The following is a 16,123-nucleotide window of genomic DNA, read 5'->3' as shown; positions in this document are numbered from 1 at the left end:
CACTTAGGACATCATCTATGGCGCATGAGGAGACAGAGGTTTCGAGCTGATTTTGAGCAGTTACTAAAGTAGCTGAAAGTGATTTCTCAAAATTTTGTTGTATACGTACGATGCCAGCTTTGATGCTTTCAATGGATTGTATCTGAGCTACTGTATCACGATTACTTAAAGCAAGAATAATAGTGTTTCTCCTGAGGGCGTTTATTAAAGGTAAAATATCGTGGCATGCTGATGTTGCTGCGGTAATGTTTAGTTTAGGGGTGGTGTGAGGGTTATGTCTAGGAGCTTGTAGCGCCACTGTGGACTCCCCAGTTGCTGCAGCACGGTGGGTAATTTCAGTCTTTAAATTATAGTGAATAGCACCTGGGGTAACTCTCACTGGGGGGCTGGTGATGCCTGGTCATCCTCCTATTGTAACATCTGTGTGACACCCCCTTGTGAGTGTGGGTTCTTGGAGCGTTCGCTGTGTACAACTGGCCCTGCTTTTGATCTGTTTTGTTGAACAGGTACATTTGCGTTTTCCCCCCAACAGTCAAGGAGCAAAATTATATCTAGTTCATCGGGGGAATAATGGCGTTTGCTGGTTGAGCGTGCAATTTCTTTTATGGTTGAGAGTGAGACTTAGGGGTAAGAGTAGGTTGGGTGGTGCAATAATACTGGAGTAGTGCTGCAAGAGTGCGATGTGACACCTAGAATCTGTTCTGAATTTCGGCAGGGGTGAACGTAACCAGAGGTAGTAGTGTATGAATTCGAAACCTGGAAGGTCTGTAGGGTAGCAGAATTGTTATCAGTAGCATTCGCTTTCCTATTGCGCTTTTGATCACCCTTTTCTTAACAGCTAGAGCGTCTTTCTCAAACCACCACCATTTAGAGACACCGGTGGAAACTTATGAAATGCAGGCCCCCCGCCAGTACTCCCTCAAAAACCCCCCCGGCAATGTTTGCGGTAGCCCTCGCCGCCCCGCTTCTTTACGCTTCTGACCTTTGATTTTTAGATCGTCAGCCGGCAGCCTTGAACTCCTTTGTACAAACTGTCGTTGTGTACTTCAATGCGGCAGGCGTCGGATGGAGATTCCTGCATCATCAGTTTTATCTAATAAGAGAAAAAACACAATTTTAATTCAAGCAATGAACAGTCTGAAGCTTCATCAATAGTCATCAGCGCTAAAACTAGACTGAGAGCGGCAGCGCACACACACACACACATGCACACACACACGCACACACACACGCACGCACACACACACACACATCCACATCAGCACGGTCTATGGTAGAACATACTACCAGTAGAAAAGAGAATTAATTCTTACCAGCATGTGTGCTGAAGTCGCAAATTTGACTGGATGCGATAGGTTTAGGGTCTTCAATCGCTGTATTGAATAAAAGTGCCTCTGCCGCCTCGGCCACTGCCTGCGAAGACAAAAATGCAAACAGCTGTAACACATTTACTATATTGTTTTAAATTAAATGGGTTGCAATTTGCGACCTAGCTCATGCATACTAATAAGGTAGGTCAGATTCCAACCCACTGTGATTCTGTATGATGTGAACTGACCTATGAGTACATTGGTTGGTTCGCAAAATACAGATGCATTCGGTGAAATTCAATGTGCAAACTGCAACCCCTTTTACCAGATTTAATACATTATCAAGCCGCACAGTGCAGCAGCTGCAAATGCTGCATTGCCTGAGAAGGAGCGAGCAGGAGCGAGTAGGAGAGCACCACATTTACAGAAATATGGTACTCTCCCTAGCACCAGCGCAGAAATATGCTTCTGTGCACCATGCATACACCTTTGCACCATAGTGCAAGGGTGTCTGCGTGAGTCTAGCATAGGTTTTGTACTAGAAAGATACCCTTTTAGTACAAAATACTATGCTTAGACTAACTTTAAAACTTTTTCCACCTTGTATGTTTGCTGTACAGTGCAGCAAACATGCAAAGTCGGGAAAAAAAGAAATAAAAGCATTTCTCAGTGATAGCACCTGGTTGAAGTGGCCACTATTTTTTGACGCAAAACCCTCTCTACTTTTTTAAGTAAATAGGGTTTTCTGTCAGAAACCTTGGGTGGTTGCATGGGAACACCCATGCACCACCAATGGAACGCTCCCTTGCCAATAAATAAGCTGCTTTGCACTAATTTAAAGTGATTTTCCAGTGCAAAACAAGATTTGCCCTGGAAAGTAAATTAGTAAAAAAAAAGATTTAGCATTGATTTGCATCACTTTTATGTTCAAAATATTTTATTGAATTTTGTTCAAATACAACTAAAAAGATAGACAGCACATAAAATATTATGATTAAGCAATAATACCTAAATAACATTATATATCGTAAGCAAAATCATAGAAAAAATTATCTTAGGTAATGAGAAAATACATAATCAAAAAATACCAAAAGGGAGAATAGAAGGAGGTGAAGGGAAGGTACAAATATACCAATTGACGTAGAAAATGCAAACAGAGCTACTATATGCCATTATAAAACTGATCAAATTAAGTACAAATTTGAATTAAAATTATTCATACAGCATTAAATGGATAAATATTCATCAACAGGTAACCAAAAAGATTGATAAGAAAAATAATTATGAGTGATCCCCTTCATAGATAATTGAGCACCTCTTCTGGAAAGAATAACCCATGACCACCAAGCATGAACAGATAATACAGAGACATCTTTCCAACAAAAAGTAATGGATTTTAAAGCAGCCGAAATAAGAAAATCAAAAAGTTTACTCTCTAAATCATGTATGTTTTGTGGAAGAATGGCAGATTTACAGATTATTAACTGATAGGAAAGATCAAGTTGAAATTTAAAAATCTTAATGATATCCCAGACTTCAGACCAAAATTTAAAAACCAAAGGACAATCAAAAAGCATGTGTTGTAATGAGCCAGGGTGTGATTTACAATGCCAACAATCAGGAGAGGGGAGAAGTTTAGCTTGGAACAAACGTGATGGAGTCCATATACGATTATACTTTTGAGATGCAAACACAGCTCTAAGTCTTAGTAAATATACCCCCAAGTTTTCTTAAATAACGAATCATAAAAGTTTCTATTTAAGACTCTGGACCCATAGTACATAACATTTTGCTATTTCTAAATACTGGAAAAATTACTTTTTGTACATGAGGCCCTTAAAGTAGCACAAACAAATGAAAACTATCAAGACAAGATACGATTCAATTTGCATTTCTCTGGGTGGGAAGAGGGTAGAGGTGGGGGAATGATGTATATTTTCCCGTAATGGGTATTATTTGACTAACTTAAGGCTCAGTTACTGACTTGATATGTATAGAGTTTTCCAAGAATCTGTTGCATGAAAGTTGCCAAATGAAAATAATCCCATATTCCATACTATGACTAGTTTTAGGGCAACACACTAGCGTATACAAAAATATTATGAATGGAATATTTGAATTCATCTCAGCCACTGGTAATGACTCTGGCTGCATCCCAGTCTATTGATTTTTTGTACACTATGCCACCTTGGACATATCCATATGCAAATCAGTCTTGACCCTGCTCCAATGGGAACAGTCTATCCCAAACTGCTAGGCCCAGACCCTTCCTGACCCGCAACACAAGCAACCCAGGACCGGTTTTCGCTCTAGTAAGGGCTCATCAGACAGGTATAGCTTGGTTCCAGTGATGCAGTGTGTATGGGACCCACAAATTTGTATAATGTAACAGGTGCTCATGTAAAGTGCTCCAATACCCTCAGAGCAGACAGCACTGAAAAGCCTTTTGGAAGGGATATGTAGGAACTGTTGATATACCAAAAATGGCTTTGGGACACCACCTAGAGAGATTTAAATAGATATTGCTATAAAATAAAATGCCTGAAGGGCTGTCACATATGTTTCATTCAAAAGAGGGCACAGGGCACCTTCTCTCAATTTACCTCAGGGTAAATCTAGAGGCTCATTTGTGAATCGAATTAAGTCTTACCACTGGAGATGGACTTTCCATTTTTTATAATTTAGACTCTTGGGCCGATTCTGATCCGGGTCAGAAAGCAATCCAACTGATCCGGATCCAGAGTGTTTTCCTGCCGAGCCGGAGTCCTGCAGTCCGACCGAGCGAGTACGATGCAGCCGTATGCTGCTGGACTCGGTTCGGTCGGACTCCCATAGAAGTCAATGGGAGCCGGTCTTACGACGCGTACATGGGCTCCCATTGACTGAATGGGTACGTCGCAGACAAGTGCGCCCCCTACAGTGGGTACGCGTCAGTGCCATCCGCACCGTACATGCCTGTGTTGGGGAGACCCATGGGTCTCCCCCTGTGTCCGAGTCGTAGGGCTGCGGGTGACAGGGGGTCCAACGCGGACCCCTCAAAGGCAACCACCCGGACAATTTGCGAGCCGGACACTCCGGCTCACACAGGCTGTCCGACGCGTGCATCGTACTGGCTCAGTCATGAATCGCATCCATTGCACGCCACGGTTAGCTTCCGACCGAGATGTACGGAGTGGTTCTGACCCGGAAACGACTCGGTCGGTGAATTTCATGTAGCTCGCATCGTACTTGCTCGCTCATACAGCTTTATGAGTCGGACGGAAAACATGCGTACGGCTCGTAGTTTTTCTGTCCGGATCGCGTTCGGTGCCCTTCCGGCCCGGATAGGAATCGGCCCCATAGTATGTAGCAGTGAACAGCACTTAACATCAATAGCCAGTCTGTACTTTATGTTGTTAAAAGAAAAGGACTTTATTTAACTGGTATATAAATAGAACAGAAATACATAAGATAAGCAATGAAATATAGAAGGAGATAGTATTTTATTTGGTCGGGCGGGAACACCAAAAATGTTTTTAAATGGGTTAAAGTCACTGCTGCTGTACATGGAGAGGATATTGGAAACCAGTAAGGAGTTCCGTGATCCTGTTTAGCAGAATATGGCTAAAATCCAAATTCCTTTGTAGGCCATTCAAATTTCTAGGTGATTTGCAATATCCTTTTAACATACAGCAGAGAGGACTTTATGGCTTATAATACATGGTCACACCATCACTCGTCTCACAAACCACTTAAATTCTCGTTATCTTGCTCTTTCAAATAAAAGATAATCTGCTTGCAAACATGATGTATTGCAACGAAATCTGTAGTATGGAATTTAGCACACCATAAAGGAGCCAGCTTATTGTATTTCAATTGCTTTATATAGCTCTTACTACCACTGACGAGATATTTAAGTGTTTTGTGCAGGTAGCACACTATTTCAGTACTCAAGGTCTGTGGTTAGTCTGGTGGTCATTAGGGATTGTTAGTTATTTTTGATTAGTGGGGCTAGTGTTGTGCTCTCAAGAAACTCTTGCATGCGTTTCCTCCAGTGTTTTGTGGTTGTATTTTTGAGACGGACACATGACTGATATATTTGTAGGGTGATCTAGTTCTCCCCTGATGTTACTAAGGGGGGGGTGTTTATAAAGGTATTGTGCTTTAGTTCTCCCTTGATCTTAAAGGGTCTTGCAGTGTCGTCTGTTTATAGGCAGAGTGGTCAGAATGTATGAGAGTACTCGTTGTGAAAGAGATCATATAGTTTCTCTGATTTATTATGTTGGGAAAACCTCAATCTTAACCACTCTTTGGAAGTCTATGTGATTCTCAGCAGCTCTAATCATTTCATGAAGGGAGTTCCATAGTTTGGTGGCTTGAATGGAGAAGGTAGTATCACCTACACTTTTCTTCTGGGCAGGCATTATTAAACACATTACCAGCTTATGATGTAAGCTCCCTGGATGGAAATATTTGGTGTATTTTGATCAGAGGAATTTCATTTCTTTGCTTTTTATTGCTCTGTGAGTGATGCAACACAGCTTACAAAAGTATATTTTTTCAGTGGGGAGCCAGTTTTGTAGGGGCATGACCACTTACTTCTCATTGAGGTCATCTACCTACAAATGGTTCACTTTAGGGTGAAGACAGGGCCTATTTGGAACTTGCCACCTAATGGGGTCTGGGTGTCTGGAGAGAGTGGACTCTGTGAAGACCTTTGAACAAAGCAAAGGTTTTACGTTCTACGGGCTAGGCAAACCACATCTCATAGATTGCGCATGAAAAATCCCCTACGCACAAAAAGCAAAGGCTGTGTGTTGTAGCGAGGGTTGGCCAGCCATGTCTCATTGATTATGAACAAGAGATTGTCTACGTAAAAAGGGTCTGGTACAGGGCAAAGACTGTGATTAGTAGTGTTTTGGACACCAAATGGGACTAGAGTGTCTGGAGGGAGTTGGCAATCCATGAAGACTTCTGTACAAAGTGAAGGCTGTGCACTGTAGGGGCTTGGTCACACACATCTCATTTATTAAACATGAAAGGTCACCTACACACAGCGGTCCAGGACAGCGCCCCCCCAATGCTTCGCCATCCAAATAAATGTCAGGCTCCTCGGGCTCAGGGGCATAAAGCAGCTCGGAGAGGGAAGTCGCATGCTCTTAACTATTTTGAAAAATGTGCCCTAGCCCATCCCGGTGGGTTTTTTTCTCAAAAAGTCAGCCCTTTTTTAAACAAAAGCTACCACGGATCATCCACAAATTCACACTAATAATTTAAGCTCTTGGTCCCAGATTGGTCCCTCTGGGACCCCACAACCAGGCCTTGGGAGACTTTGTTGATGTGGTGGCAGCCAATCAGGACATATCTTTTTACCTGTTGGATCCACAGATCCTCCACAGCTTGAGATACATATATACCACTTGACACGGATGGTACCGTGATTCGTGAAGGCGGAGTTTCATGCTATCTTCGTTTAACCTTAATAGAATCACACAATCAAGGGAAATCATTGCAATATTCTTTAATAAGCAACTTGATGAAAATCGCTCCGACAAACATGTTTCGGCTATAAGCCTTTGTCATTGTCGGGTGAACCGGCATTCATAACATACTCAACCTATACTCGCCATTTCAATTGGTTGGCAATGTATATTAGCAAAATAGGAAACGGATCATTCTTTTACTAATGGTAAACATATGACAGCCATCTTTGCACAGTTTTAGAGGTTATGCATTTCACGTCTCATAATATTTAATTTCCTCTGTTATTATGTCAACCACAATTCCTTTTTATTTACAATTTATCTTCAATTTTGATATGTCGGTTCATTTTGAAAAAAATAATCATTGTGTATGTACAAACTATTCACATTACTTCTCTAATGTTGGGTGTTAGTGGTATAGGAAGTGATGGCGCCTAGCTGCTTCTGCGTGTAGTGTGCTGGATATCTAATAAGTAGGGTGTAAAAAGGTAGGGGAAACACCCTATAACCCCTGAGTATGTGAAGGAAAGAATCCTGCACAATGCTGTGAACTGGAGTCCTATGCACATGAGAAATGTTTCAATGAAAGTTCATCAAGTGATTTGAGCACAAAAGTCAATAAAGTCCAATTAAATGGTCAAATGTAAAAGTCTTAGCGAATCCGCAATCAAAATCATTTGGTATGTTCCATATTTGCTTATTTTAAATAAGTATTGTTTATAATTGTATTTATTTTAGAAAATAGTTCTACCTTTTTGATATCTGTAATGAATATATTTAAAGTTAATGTTAAATATATTTAATCAGTTTTTTAAATATTGTTTATTTTTTATATTTACATTTTTTAAAATATTTAAATATTATTAATTTGTTTCTCTGCTATCCAACACTTTCCTTACTGTTGCACTTACTGGAGTGGGAATAGTAATTTTTACTCCTCCGCTATCCAGCACTTTCTCTACTGTTGCACTCACTGGAGTGGGAACAGTAATTTTTACTCATACGCTATCCAGCTCTTTTCCTACTGTTGCACTCACTGGAGTGGGAATAGTAATTTTTACTCCTCCGCCATTCAGCACTTTCCCTACTGTTGCATTTACCAGAGTGGGAATAGTAATTTTTACTCATTCGCTATCCAGTACTTTCCCTACTGTTGGACTCAATGGAGTGGGAATAGTAATTTTTACCCCTCCGCCATCCAGCACTTACCCTACTGTTGCACTCACTGGAGTGGGAATAGTAGTTTTTACTCATACGCTATCCAGCTCTTTCTCTACTGTTGCACTCACTGGAGTGGGAATAGTAATTTTTACCCCTCCGCTATCCAGCACTTTCCCTACTGTTGCACTCACTGGAGTGGGAGTATTAATTTTTAACCCTCCGTCATCCAGCACTTTTCCTACTGTTGCACTCACTGGAGTGGGACCAATAATTTTCACTCATCCGCTAGCCAGCTCTTTCCCTACTGTTGCACTCACTGGAGTGGGAATAGTAATTTTTACCCCTCCGCCATCCAGTACTTTCCTTACTGTTGCACTCACTGGAGTGGGGATAGTAATTTTCACTCATCTGCTAGCCAGCTATTTCCCTACTGTTGCACTCACTGGTGTGGGAATAGTAATTTTTACCCCTCTGCTATACAGCACTTTCCTTACTGTTGCACTCACTGGACTGGGAATAGTAATTTTTACTCATCCGCTATCCAGCACTTTCCTAACTGTTGCACTCACTGGAGTGGGAATAGTAATTTTTAGTTAACTGTTTGAATTCATTGTAAAATGGTTATTTTTTTATTTTAAATTATTGATATATGTATATTTTTTTTATATTTAAAAGTAAAAAAATGAAATAAAGATAATAGTTAATAAATTATATTTAAGTAAATATGTGTATATGTAGACATTTTTATGTTTGTGTGTTTATATATTTTTAATTAAGTTTATTTGTTATATTTAGTTAAAATGTATATTAAATTAATTTTGTTAAAAATATTTGATATTTTTATTTTATGTAATATATATATTTAAGTCGATATTTTGTACATCTATATTTTTTACTTCAATATTTTTTCTTTGATATTCTTGTACTTACCTGTTTAAATATAGGGAGTCGATATTTTTGTGCTCTATGGGGCCTATTACGATGGCGGAAAGGCTGCTCTCTGCCAGCATCGTAATAGGGATGGCAGTGTCTTGCAGACACGGCCACCATGGTATGCTCCTTTTCCACAGGTCTGATATGGCGGGGGGTCTTTCAGGTATAGATGACAGGCCCGGCGGGGGCGATCCACCCGCCATCCTAATTGGCCCCTATATTTTTGCATCGATATTTTTGTATATCGATATTTTGTACATCGATATTTCATCAGTGAACCTCAAATCTGCATATACATAGTGTGTGATTATAGGGATGTTCAAATTTTCCAAAGATTGTGTGTGCTTATAGGTACGATCAAGACCTCAAAGAGATGGTGTGAGAAGGTAATGATGATCAAATTCCCACAAAAAAAGAGCATGAAAATACTGTGTGTAGAAAATGATGTTTAAGTCCCCAAAGAAATGATGCCATTACATGAAAGTTCAAGACCTCACAGCCATTGTGTGTGAAGGTAATCATGTTCAAGTCGCCACAAAGATAGTGGTTGATGATCATGCTCAAGTCTCCACTAAAATGCTGTTCTAGTGTCATTGAGATACTGTGGTCCTGATTCATAAAGGTCAAATTAAACTTTTGTTTAAGCTTACAAATTTTTGCAATCCACAAATGCATTTTACGAGTAGTATCTTTACGTCTGCAGAGCCTCTAAACTCGTGGCAGGGACTCTGCACATAAAAAGATAAGGAGTTGTAAAGATACTACTTGTAAAATTGCTTTGTGAATTGCAAAATGTTATAAACATACAGAAGAAAACGTAAGTTTACCTTTGTGAATCAGGACATGTGTGATTATAGGAATGTTCAAGGCCTCCCACAGATTGTGTGTGAAGTTAATCATATTCAAGTCCCCACAAAGATAGTGTGTGAATATAATAGTCAAATCTCCCCACAGAGATAGTATGTGGTTACTGGGTGTTCAAGCAGCCACACAGATAGTGTGTGTTTATCATTATGTTCAAGTCCCTACAGAGATAGTGTGCAACAATAGTAGTCTTCGTGTCCCCACAGTGACAGTGTTTATAGATGATCTTCATGTCCTTACATAGATAGCATGTGAAGGTACAATTGTTCATGTTCAAACATGCATTATAGACATGTTCAACCCCGCACATACTTAGGGCCTCATTACGATGTTGGTCGGAAACTACACTACCCGACTCCTTGTCGGATTCGGTTTTAACTAACTCGTGGTCGGTGGTTCTGCCCGACCAATTACGATGCTTCCAGACACCGTTCGGAAGGAATCCCATTGGCTTCAATGAGAGCCTGTGTTCCGACTGACAACACAGGCTCCTATTGGGAAAATGGGTGTCTGTGGAAGACCTTGCTCCCTGTCGCGGGCACCCCGTGGTGCCTGCCACACTGTGCATGGTTTCTCAGGGGGTCCCTTGGATATCCCCTCTAGCCCAAACCGGAGGACTCAGGATAAAGGGAGGCGTGCTAGGGGCCCCCAAAGTCAGTTTCCAACAGCCTTTTTGGGTCGGACAGACCTAGTCAGAAAGGCTGTTGGAATCTGACATCATAATTGGTCAGGCAGAAACGCTGACAGTTGAACTGTAAGAATCAGTTCCGACCGACTCGGATTCTCCAAATGCTGGTCGGAACAGTTTCAGGAGTCACCTTCCGACCGCGACAATCATAAACGGTCCGTCAGAATTGTTTCTGACTGAGCTGAACGGATGGGTCCCAACACGGTCTAGGTGAATCCGACTGTTAGTGAGACGATTTCAAACCGACATCGTAATGAGGATAGTGTGTGATTATAGGAATGTTTAAGATCTCAAAGCGATTGTGTGTGAAGGTAATCATGTTCGAGTCACCTCAACGATTGTGTGTGAAGATTATGATGTTTAAGTACCCACACAAATAGTGTGTGATTATAGGACTGTTCAAGAGCTCACACAGATTGTGTCTTATTCAAGTCCCCACAAAGAAAGTGTGTGAATATAATGTTCAAATCTCCCCATAAATAATGTGTAGTTACTAATATGTTCAAGTCCCCACAGAGATAAGGTGTAGTTATTGGGAAGTTCAGCCACTCTTGAGAAGTCTTCCCTGACTGGCTGCAAATCCACAAACACACCTGTTGTGGCTGATCACAGTTCAGTGGACAGTCTAAGACTCTTCTTACTCAAGTTGCATGCTTAAAGAGTCCAGAAAGCATATCATGCTGAAGGGAGCAGTATACCTGTTTTGAATTAACCCAGAATGTCTATGTGGTGGCATGCAATAACTTGATAAGTACAAGTTAGTGAATAAGCTGGAGCTAGCACAGCTCAGAAACAGGGGTGTTGTGTTGCTTCAGCAGCTACAGCGGGAGCTGTAGTTCTTTTGCTCCTATTCTGCACCTGAGCAGACTAAATGTCGTAATTAATGCAATAAAGGAATTCTGCCTCAACAGAAAAGCAAACAGGAGAAAGGAAGAACAAAAGATGAGTAAAAGAGGAAAAGGAAAGAAAGAAGGAATATTTAAAGGAAGGATGGGTGAAAGGAAGGAAGATGGGTGTATGAGTAGGTGGATGAATGAGTGGGTTGATGGATGAGTGGGTGAAAGGATGCATGAAATGAATGGATAGTTGGATGGACAGGTGAAAGGATGGCAGAGTAAATGGCTGGATGGATGAGAGAGCACATTAATAGGTGGATGAACATGTGAAAGGATGGCAGCGGTAAGACATGGATGGATGACAAAGTGATGGATGGATAGATAAATGGAAGGATAGGTGAAAGAATGGCAGAGTAAATAGCTGGATGGATGAGAAAGTGAATGGATAGGTGGATGAACATCTGAAAGGATGGCAGAGGTAAGACATGGATGGATGGCAGCGTAGAGCAATGGATAGGTGAATGAACAGGTGAAATGATGGCAGAGTAAAGGTATTGCTGGATGGATGAATGAATAGGTGGATGGGCAGGTGAAAGGATGACAGATTAAAGTGATGGATGGATGGATGGATAGATTGATCGCTGAGTGGATGAAATTAGTTAATGTAAGGCAGAGTGGATGAATGAGTGAATGGATGACAGAGTGGATGGATGGCAGAGTGGATAGATAGATGGATGGATGATGAATGGTTGAGTGGGTAGATGAATGGCACAGTGGATGGATGGATGATGATGGATGGCTAGATGGATGGCTGAGTGAGTATATAGATGGTAGAGTGGATGGGTGGATGGCAGAGAGGATACATGGAAGAGTGAGTGAATGGATGGATGGTAGAGTGGATAATGGATGGATGGCAGAGTGGATGATGGATGGATGGTAGAATGGAGAGAGAGATGACAGAGTGGGTGGATGGATGGATGGAAGGATGCATGGCAGAGTGGATGGATAGCAAAGTGGATGGATGGATGGCAGACTGGATAGATGGATGGCTTGATGGATGGAATGGGGAAGAATGAATGACGGATGAAAGAATGAATGACTGACACATTGTAAAGGTGAAATAGTGGATTTTTCTTTTCCCCACCTCCTCTGTTGACAGTGTTGACCCCTCACACACCCCACCCTCCTGCCAGCAATAAAAATAAGTGTCATGATGTGGTCTGTTTTAGCTGCATCATAGTGCTTTTAATTTGTTTTCATTTCAATTGCACCCATGCGGCAGAGCAGGGACGCTGCTGTACAGCAGGTCAAAAAAACTCTGTCAAAGCCAGAAGCTGTCTCGTAGGTGACACCTGTTGGCTTTGCCAATGCTTGTTATATGACTGTTCTTCACCCATCTTTGGGAATGAAGCTGCTTTAATTTGTAAAGCATTGGGAATAGTTTGGAAATTAAGCAATTCAAAGGATTTAAATGTAACTTCATCTTATGGCAACATTTGAATATATTTTCGAAGAATGTAGCTAATGTTCTAAGAACATGCTTTTTCTATTAAAATTAAACTTCCCCATGCTGTGGGCATGACATTACTACAGTTCGGCGTCTGAGAGAGCGCAGCTGTTAGCACAATGCAACTCTAGGAACTCACTCATCTAACCATCATCTGAAGAACATATTCCAAAGTGAATATTAATATGTAATCAAATTTGCAAAAAATGATCAGATCAGTTTATATTGTATCATGTTTTAATGCACCATCATTCTTTAATTGCAGATAAGGATCAAACTGCAATAGTGACGTAATCTGGGATTTAAAACGTACCCAAATTGCTTTTAGCAAAGTTTATACAACCACTAACAATTTTTAAACTCAAATAGTTTAAATTCAAAATTTTCATGTAAATAAAGTTTTACTTTATTAAATGGGGAAAATGTTACTTTGCATGAAAAATATTTTTTAACACAGGATTTTGCAGCTTTACCTTTGAAATATTTGTGCTTTCTGCTGCTAACTTGTGTTCCTGGTGAACAAAGTGTGTTTAAATGCAAAGTGTGTTTAAGACTGCAGTACCGCCTCCTGTCTACAGGGGCAGAGCTGAGCAGAAATGTAAACACACTTTATGAAATACAGGTCCCCACAAGGCAATGTTGTAAAAATTGACACAGATGTTCCTGAAGCCATTTTCTATCATTTAAAGGACATTGCCTTGTGGGGACCTGGGTTCAGGCCCCCACAGTGCAATCAAGTCCCCACAGCGTGAGTGTGTTATCACACCCAAGTCCCCACAAAGATAGTAACACAAACCCATGCACGCACGCACACACGCACACACACACACACACACACACACACATACACACACCCTCCTCTCCCCAGCAGAAAGAGACCCAGACCTTAGTTGTCAAATTAGCTGCTTTTCAAGCCTCAGCTCGACCCCGGCACTCATGCCCCAGGATATACAGTGACATTATTTATGACCTCGGGCGTTATTAAATGATGATCGGTAAAACAAGTGGGCGGACTAGTCCTTGACTTAAAAACACGGATCAATGAGCAGATAGTCTTTGAGGTAAGTCCTAGCGCAAAATCTAAACACACCGAGTGTCACGCCATATTTCCTATTGCTTAAAAGCCCAGCTGCTGTAACATTACTAAAAATATTTTGACAACGGTGCGAAAGACTGAATTAGAACCACATGTTAGAACATTTCAGACAGGTCCAGCACAAAAAAAAAAAACACACACGCACTTTTTTATGCATCTTTCACGGTTCCTGACTAGCAGTTAAAGTTAATTCAAAACACCCCGAGTTTCACTTAATTTTATCTATTGCTTAAAACCTTATGACGGAGAAGCAAAAAACTTAATTAGAACCACATGTTAGAACATTGCCCGGGGCTTGAGTCTCATTCATCTTAGTTTGACAGTCTGAGCCGGAAAAAAGCTAACATCCCTGATAAAAAGCATTGAACCTTTGGGAGATGACACTAATAGAAGCGCAGGTTCAAAAGAGCTGGAGGCTTATATAAAAACAAAAAACACACTTCTTACCAACAATTCTTGCTCCTCATACATGTTTATAAATGAAATCGGTGCTGAGTTAGCAGGAGGTGAAATCTTTCAGGGGTTTCAGCTTTTCAAGTGCCTGACGTGGTGAAAGAATGAAGGTGTCACCAGCGCCGTTGGTTGGAGCATCGTAGCTTTCCTGAGTGCTCCAGCCAGAATGTTCTTGCAGACCTCACATTTTATATCTAAAACCCGACAGTTTCCCGCCACAATTCACAATACCACGTGCGTCTTCATGTGTCAAGAATTAAACGGTACAAACCTCTAAGCATTTCTGGATGAATATAAACAGCTGTGCATTAACAGGTATTAGAAGCGTTAACGTGGCAGCGAGGTGCTGAAAAAAGTCAGACCGACACGAAAAGTTAGGCCCCCCTTTTTTTTATTCATTCATTTTTTTTGCAAACCCCCGATGGGACACTAGGCACCATATGCGTACAATAGCCTCTCTAAGCCTCTAAGCATTTCAAGATGAATATAAACAGCTGTGCGTTAACGTGGCAGCGATGTGCTGAAAAAAGTCAGACTGACACGTAAAGTTAAGTCCTTTTTTTCATGCATTTTATTTATGATACATTTTATATCACTGGGTAAAATGTTCGGTACATTGTGATTTTAAAAGACCCATGTACGCATAAAATAGACCATGCAGAGTCCTGCTATTATCATAAACACTACAAACACGTATATTATCAGTGAATGAAATACAATTTTGCATTGGTCTGTTATTTACGCCGCCTCTTTTCAATCTGCGTAATTGCCTCAACACAAACCTTGTTACAAGAGCATCATTTGCCTTCAAATCAGCTGAATACATTTTTAAAATGCTTTCAAGGTCTACACCACGGCATCTATGAAATAAATAAAACAAACAATGTGCCCCACAGGTAAATGATACATCATCCAGAATCTGGTTTTCATGAAATGTTATTAGGCCTGAAGTGTTTCTTTTAAAAATTGCCATATGGTATTGGGGTACAGATAACTGTTTGGTGGCACGCTATAGGAGTAAAAAAACTCTGAGTCCTTATCCGTTAGAAATATTGCTAACCAGTGTCTACCCCTTTGATCTTTACCGTCTGTATTGACTATTAAATGAAGCGGTCGCTGGCGATTACCCAGATACATTGGTAGAGTGTCAGCTGCAAATGCACCTAAAAATGAATGTTTTGCCATGTCGTCTTTGGCGAGAAAACATTCCAGTTGCCATGTATTCATCACATATAGTCAATTAGCACCTCCCGCCTATGGTTAATCTGTATAACATTCTGAAAGACAGCGTAAATCAGAAGGTTTATAGTAGATGGTAGAGCGGCGCTAAAGCGGAGTTCCAGACGTACATTGCCTGATTTTTGTATCGAAAAATGGCCGCATCCCACGTCGTTGTCAGGGCATAGATCGAAAGCCAGCATAGAATAGCATTTCGAACACTCTACATGATCCACAAAGAAGGGTCGGTCCGATGCGTACTTCCCAGCAACCTGCAGCACACACAAACATTCTCTAGCCACACCCCCAGTTTCAAATGACGGCATGTATGGTTTTGCTGATATAGCTTTGCCGTCTACGGAGAGGCTGCTGTGAGATATATTATAATGCTTAAAATTAAAGGGGTTTCTGCCATATTCACCGCAAAATGCAGCTTTATCGACCAGCGCTACAATTACAGTTCTTGGCAAAAATCCTAAAAAAATATTCTCAGTATTCGATAGTAGTAGCACACCGGCTGGGATGCTGGAAACTTTGAGCTCCACTCTTTCGATGGGGTACTTGGCATTACTGGTTAACAGAGTCTCAGCGTGAG

General features: G+C 41.0%; 1 long non-coding RNA gene across 1 annotated transcript; it reads right to left on the bottom strand.

The window, feature by feature from the left end:
• Positions 1–979: 979 nt before the first annotated feature.
• LOC146859343 (uncharacterized) lies at positions 980–14,431 on the bottom strand. The gene is made up of 3 exons (XR_014979763.1): positions 14,305–14,431; positions 1,314–1,413; positions 980–1,093 (listed from the first exon to the last, which is right to left on the bottom strand). It is a non-coding gene; the product is annotated as an uncharacterized LOC146859343 (long non-coding RNA).
• Positions 14,432–16,123: the final 1,692 nt, after the last annotated feature.

The sequence above is a fragment of the Triturus cristatus genome, chromosome 3_2 (assembly GCF_964204655.1).
Source record: "Triturus cristatus chromosome 3_2, aTriCri1.1, whole genome shotgun sequence".
Classification (NCBI taxonomy): Eukaryota; Metazoa; Chordata; class Amphibia; order Caudata; family Salamandridae; genus Triturus; species Triturus cristatus.
The sequence above is the reverse complement of the archived record's forward strand: the minus strand, read 5'-3'. Positions and strand labels throughout refer to the sequence as shown.